Source organism: Coregonus lavaretus, assembly GCF_964263955.1.
Source record: "Coregonus lavaretus genome assembly, chromosome: 7".
NCBI classification, from domain to species: domain Eukaryota; kingdom Metazoa; phylum Chordata; class Actinopteri; order Salmoniformes; family Salmonidae; genus Coregonus; species Coregonus lavaretus.
Window position 1 is genome coordinate 7652058 of NC_139994.1, and position 6680 is coordinate 7658737.

Here is a 6680-nt window from a genome sequence, read left to right on the forward strand (position 1 = left end):
CACATGCTACTCCACATTTTCAAAGTGAAAGAAAATGAACAGTTAAGATATTCTAGTGTGTGTGTGTGGTGTGTGTGTGTTCAGGGGGTTACAGGTGCCTTCAGAAAGTATTCACACCCCTTCACTTTTTCCAAATGTTGTTGTGTTGCAGCCTAAATTGTAAATTGATTAAATTGGGATTTATTGTTATTGGCCTACACACAATAGCCTATAATGTCAAAGTGGAATTATTTTGTATGACATTTTTACAAATTCATTAAAAATGAAAAGCTGAAATGTCTTTCATTAAAAATGAAAAGCTGAAATGAAAAGCTGAAATGTTTGTTGTGGCAAACCTAAATAAATTCAGGAATAAAAATGTGCTTAAAAAGTCACATAATAAGTTGCATGGACTCACTCTGTGTGCAATAATAGTGTTTAACATGATTTTTGAATGACTACCTCATCTCTGTACCCCACACATACAATTATCTGTAAGGTCCCTCAGTTGAGCAGTGAATTTCAAACACAGATTCAACCACAAAGACCAGCGAGGTTTTCCAATGCCTGTTTGCAACAAGGCACTAAATTAATACTGCAAAACATGTGGCAAAGCAATTAACTTTTTGTCCTAAATACAAAGTGTTATGTTTGGGGCAAATCCAATACAACACATTACTGAGTACCACTCTCCAGATTTTCAAGCATAATGGTGGCTGCATCATGTTATAGGTATGCTTGGGGAGTTTTTCAGGATAAAAAATTAACGGATTGGAGCTAAGCACAGGCAAAATACAAAAGGAAAACGTGGTTCAGTCTGCTTTCCACCAGACACTGGGAGATGAATTCACCTTTCAGCAGGACAATAACCTAAAACACAAGGCCTAATCTACACTGGAGTTGCTTACCAAGAAGACGGTGAATGTTCCTGAGTGGCGGCGTTACAGTTTTTACATAAATCTACTTGAAAATCTATGGCAAGACCTGAAAATGGTTGTTTAGCAATAATCAAAAACCTTTTGACAGAGCTTGAAGGATGTTGAAAAGAGTAATGAGCAAATGTTGCACAATCTAGGTGTGGAAAGCTCTTAGGTCGTGTCTACACTTGACACCTACATGCGACTTCTGCTATCAGAATATGAAGATCGCATTGAAGAGACGGGTCTAGACGCACAAAAGTCGCTTTGTGGTCTGATTGTGTTAAGATCTGGCTGACCACTTCAAAAGGTGGTCAGGGATGCATTGTGTGTGGATTTCTCCTCACTCTGGATGCAATCAGGCTACCGAATGAATACAGTGGGCGACGTCATCAGCACTCCTCCCACAATTCTCCAGAAAATGTGTGTTTTGGGAGAGAGGCACCTTTTCATTATAACGTTGGAAGAAATACATTCCTAGCGTGTGAGAAACATGTTTGCTGGTCTCATAAATGCTAGCCAGCTAGCTAATATTTAGAAAAAATATTTTTTATTTGGCTAGAGTTACGCTAACCCGAGTTTAGCTGGGTAGTTAGCTACAGTAGTTAGCTACTGCCATCAGTTGTTTTTCTGTTATCATATTTAGCCTATTCCACCGTTTGTAGAATTCCTACTGGTATTTTAATATAGTGCGGGAAAAGGGAATCCGGACACACTGTGGACACGGTAGACACATTTAATTTAATTTAAGGCCTCCTGTAGCTCAGTTGGTAGAGCATGGTGCTTGCAATGCCAGGGTTGTGGATTTGATTCCCACGGGGGGCCAGTATGAAAAATGTAATCGCTGCCAAAGGCACTTCTACAAAGTATTGACTCAGGGGTGTGAATACTTATGTAAATGTGATATTTCTGTGTTTCATTAGCAAAAATATATAAAAACATGTTTCACTTTGTGATGATGGGGTACTGTGTGTAGATGAGTGAGAAAAAAACATATATTTAATCATTTTGAATTCAGGCTGTAACACAACACAATGTGGAATAAGTCAAGGGGTATGAATACTTTCTGAAGGCATTGTAAGTGAGCAAGGTAAGGTTAAACCGTGGGAAAGAGACTAGGGGAGATAGTAGCGGCAGATAGAGAGGGCATCAGTGAACAGCTAAGAGCCTGTACTTAGTGTCTTTAATGGACTCTTTGAAAGGCCACTCACACTGTTAGTCTTTGAGCAGACCTCCCCAAACCTATAAACTTATAGAGAGAAAGAGGGAGGAAAGGAAGGAAAGGGAGGAGTGTGTGAGTGTGTATGTGTGTGTAATGGTTGGTGAGTCACTCCAGGGGGGTCTGTGCTATATAAGTGCTGATGTGTGTGTTTATGTTAGTATGATGATAAGTTAGTTGTTCAGGAGGGTGTTTGTGTGTTTGTTAGTATGATGATAAGTTAGTTGTTCAGGAGGGTGTTTGTGTGTTTATGTTAGTATGATGATAGGTTAGTTGTTCAGGATGGTGTTTGTGTGTTTATGTTAGTATGACGATAGGTTAGTTGTTTAGGAGGGTGTTTGTGTGTTTATGTTAGTATGATGATAGGTTAGTTGTTCAGGATGGTGTCTGTGTGTTTATGTTAGTATGACGATAGGTTAGTTGTTTAGGAGGGTGTTTGTGTGTTTATGTTAGTATGACGATAGGTTAGTTGTTCAGGAGGGTGTTTGTTTGTTTATGTTAGTATGATGATAGGTTAGTTGTTCAGGAGGGTGTTTGTGTGTTTATGTTAGTATGAAGATAGGTTAGTTGTTCAATAGGGTGTTTGTGTGTTTATGTTAGTATGATGATAGGTTAGTTGTTCAGGAGGGTGTTTGTGTGTTAATGTTAGTATGACGATTGGTTAGTTGTTCAGGAGGGTGTTTGTGTATGTTAGTATGATGATAAGTTAGTTGTTCAGGAGGGTGTTTGTGTGTTTATGTTAGTATGACGATAGGTTAGTTGTTTAGGAGGATGTTTTTGTGTTTATGTTAGTATGACGATAGGTTAGTTGTTCAGGAGGGTGTTTGTGTGTTTATGTTAGTATGATGATAGGTTAGTTGTTCAGGAGGGTATGATGATAGGTTAGTTGTTCAGGAGGGTGTTTTGTGTGTTTATGTTAGTATGATGATAGGTTAGTTGTTCAGGTGGGTGTTGGTGTGTTTATGTTAGTACGACGATAAGTTAGTTGTTCAGGAGGGTGTTGGTGTGTTTATGTTTTTATGACGATAGGTTAATTGTTCAGGAGGGTGTTTGTGTGTTTATGTTAGTATGACGATACATTAGTTGTTCAGGAGGATGTTTGCGTGTTTATGTTAGTATGACGATAGGTCATTTGTTCAAGAGGGTGTTTGTGTGTTTATGTTAGCATGATTATAAGTTAGTTGTTCAGGAGGGTGTTTGTGTGTTTAGGTTAGTATGAAGATAGGTTTGTTGTTCAGGAGGGTGTTTGTGTGTTTATGTTAGTATGATGATAAGTTAGTTGTTCAGGAGGGTGTTTGTGTGTTTATGTTAGTATGAAGATAGGTTTGTTGTTCAGGAGGGTGTTTGTGTGTTTATGTTAGTATGATGATAAGTTAGTTGTTCAGGAGGGTGTTTGTGTGTTTATGTTAGTACGACGATAGGTTATTTGTTCAGGAGGGTGTTTGTGTGTTTGTTAGTATGATGATAAGTTAGTTGTTCAGGACGGTGTTTGTGTGTTTATGTTAGTACGACGATAGGTTATTTGTTCAGGATGGTGTTTGTTAGTATATTGATAAGTTAGTTGTTCAGGAGGGTGTTTGTGTGTTTATATTAGTATGACGATAGGTTCGTTGTTCAGGAGGATGTTTGTGTGTTTGTGTTAGTATGATGATAAGTTAGTTGTTCAGGAGGGTGTTTGTGTGTTTATGTTAGTATGACGATAGGTTAATTGTTCAGGAGGGTGTTTGTGTGTTTATGTTGGTTAGGTTAGTTGTTCAGGAGGGTGATTGTGTGTTTATGTTAGTATGACGATAGGTTTGTTGTTCAGGAGGGTGTTTGTGTCTTTATGTTAGTATGATGACAAGTTAGTTGTTCAGGAGGGTGTTTGTGTGTTTATGTTAGTATGACGATAGGTTATTTGCTCAAGAGAGTGTTTGTGTGTTTATGTTAGTATGATGATAAGTTAGTTGTTCAGGAGGGTGTTTGTGTGATTATGTTAGTATGACGATAGGTTTGTTGTTCAGGAGGGTGTTTGTGTGTTTATGTTAGTACGACGGTAGGTTATTTGTTCAAGAGGGTGTTTGTGTGTGTTCAAGTTAGTATGATGACAAGTTAGTTGTTCAGGAGGGTGTTTGTGTGTTTATGTTAGTATGACTATAGGTTATTTGCTCAAGAGGTTGTTTGTGTGTTTATGTTAATATGATGATAAGTTAGTTGTTCAGGAGGGTGTTTGTGTGTTTATGTTAGTATAAAGATAGGTTTGTTGTTCAGGAGGGTGTTTGTGTGTTTATGTTAGTATGATGATAAGTTGGTTTTTCAGGAGGGTGTTTGTGTGTTTATGTTAGTACGACGATAGGTTATTTGTTCAGGAGTATGTTTGTGTGTTTGTTAGTATGAAGATAAGTTAGTTGTTCAGGACGGTGTTTGTGTGTTTATATTAGCTCAACGATAGGTTATTTGTTCATGAGGGTGTTTGTTAGTATGATGATAAGTTAGTTGTTCAGGAGGGTGTTTGTGTGTTTATATTAGTATGACGATAGGTTCATTGTTCAGGAGGATGTTTGTGTGTTTGTGTTAGTATGATGATAAGTTAGTTGTTCAGGAGGGTGTTTGTGTGTTTATGTTAGTATGATGATAGGTTAGTTGTTCAGGAGGGTATGATGATATGTAAGTTGTTCAGGAGGGTGTTTGTGTGTTTATGTTAGTATGATGATAGGTTAGTTGTTCAGGAGGGTGTTTGTGTTTTTATGTTAGTATGAAGATAGGTTAGTTGTTCAGGAGGGTGTTTGTGTGTTTATGTTAGTATTATGATAAGTTAGTTGTTCAGGAGGGTGTTTGTGTGTTTATGTTAGTATGACGATAGGTTAGTTGTTCAGGAGGGTGTTTGTGTGTTTACTGTATGCTGGTATGAGGATAGGTTAGTTGTTCAGGAGGGTGATTGTATGTTTATGTTAGTATGACGATAGGTTAGCTGTTAAGGATGGTGTTTGTGTGTTTATGTTAGTATGACGATACGTTAGTTGTTCAGGAGTATGTTTGCGTGTTTATGTTAGTATGACGATAGGTTAGTTGTTTAGGAGGATGTTTGTGTGTTTATGTTAGTATGACGATAGATTAGTTGTTCAGGAAGGTATGATGATATGTTAGTTGTTCAGGAGGGTGTTTGTGTGTTTATGTTAGTATGATGATAGGTTAGTTGTTCAGGAGGGTGTTTGTGTGTTTATGTTAGTATGAAGATAGGTTGTTCAGGAGGGTGTTTGTGTGTTTATGTTAGTATTATGATAAGTTAGTTGTTCAGGAGGGTGTTTGTGTGTTTATGTTAGTATGACGATAGGTTAATTGTTCAGGAGGGTGTTTGTGTGTTTATGTTGGTTAGGTTAGTTGTTCAGGAGGGTGATTGTGTGTTTATGTTAGTATGACGATAGGTTAGCTGTTCAGGAGGATGTTTGCGTGTTTATGTTAGTATGACGATAGGTTAGTTGTTCAGGAGGGTGTTTGTGTGTTTATGTTAGTATGATGATAGGTTAGTTGTTCAGGAGGGTGTTTGTGTGTTTATGTTAGTATAAAGATAGGTTTGTTGTTCAGGAGGGTGTTTGTGTGTTTATGTTAGTATGATGATAAGTTGGTTTTTCAGGAGGGTGTTTGTGTGTTTATGTTAGTACGACAATAGGTTATTTGTTCAGGAGTGTGTTTGTGTGTTTGTTAGTATGATGATAAGTTAGTTGTTCAGGACGGTGTTTGTGTGTTTATATTAGCTCGACGATAGGTTATTTGTTCATGAGGGTGTTTGTTAGTATGATGATAAGTTAGTTGTTCAGGAGGGTGTTTGTGTGTTTATATTAGTATGACGATAGGTTAATTGTTCAGGAGGGTGTTTGTGTGTTTATGTTGGTTAGGTTAGTTGTTCAGGAGGGTGATTGTGTGTTTATGTTAGTATGACGATAGGTTAGCTGTTCAGGAGGATGTTTGCGTGTTTATGTTAGTATGACGATAGGTTAGTTGTTCAGGAGGGTGTTTGTGTGTTTATGTTAGTATGATGATAGGTTAGTTGTTCAGGAGGGTATGATGATATGTAAGTTGTTCAGGAGGGTGTTTGTGTGTTTATGTTAGTATGATGATAGGTTAGTTGTTCAGGAGGGTGTTTGTGTGTTTATGTTAGTATGAAGATAGGTTAGTTGTTCAGGAGGGTGTTTGTGTGTTTATGTTAGTATTATGATAAGTTAGTTGTTCAGGAGGGTGTTTGTGTGTTTATGTTAGTATGACGATAGGTTAGTTGTTCAGGAGGGTGTTTGTGTGTTTACTGTATGCTGGTATGAGGATAGGTTAGTTGTTCAGGAGGGTGATTGTATGTTTATGTTAGTATGACGATAGGTTAGCTGTTAAGGATGGTGTTTGTGTGTTTATGTTAGTATGACGATACGTTAGTTGTTCAGGAGTATGTTTGCGTGTTTATGTTAGTATGACGATAGGTTAGTTGTTTAGGAGGATGTTTGTGTGTTTATGTTAGTATGACGATAGATTAGTTGTTCAGGAAGGTATGATGATATGTTAGTTGTTCAGGAGGGTGTTTGTGTGTTTATGTTAGT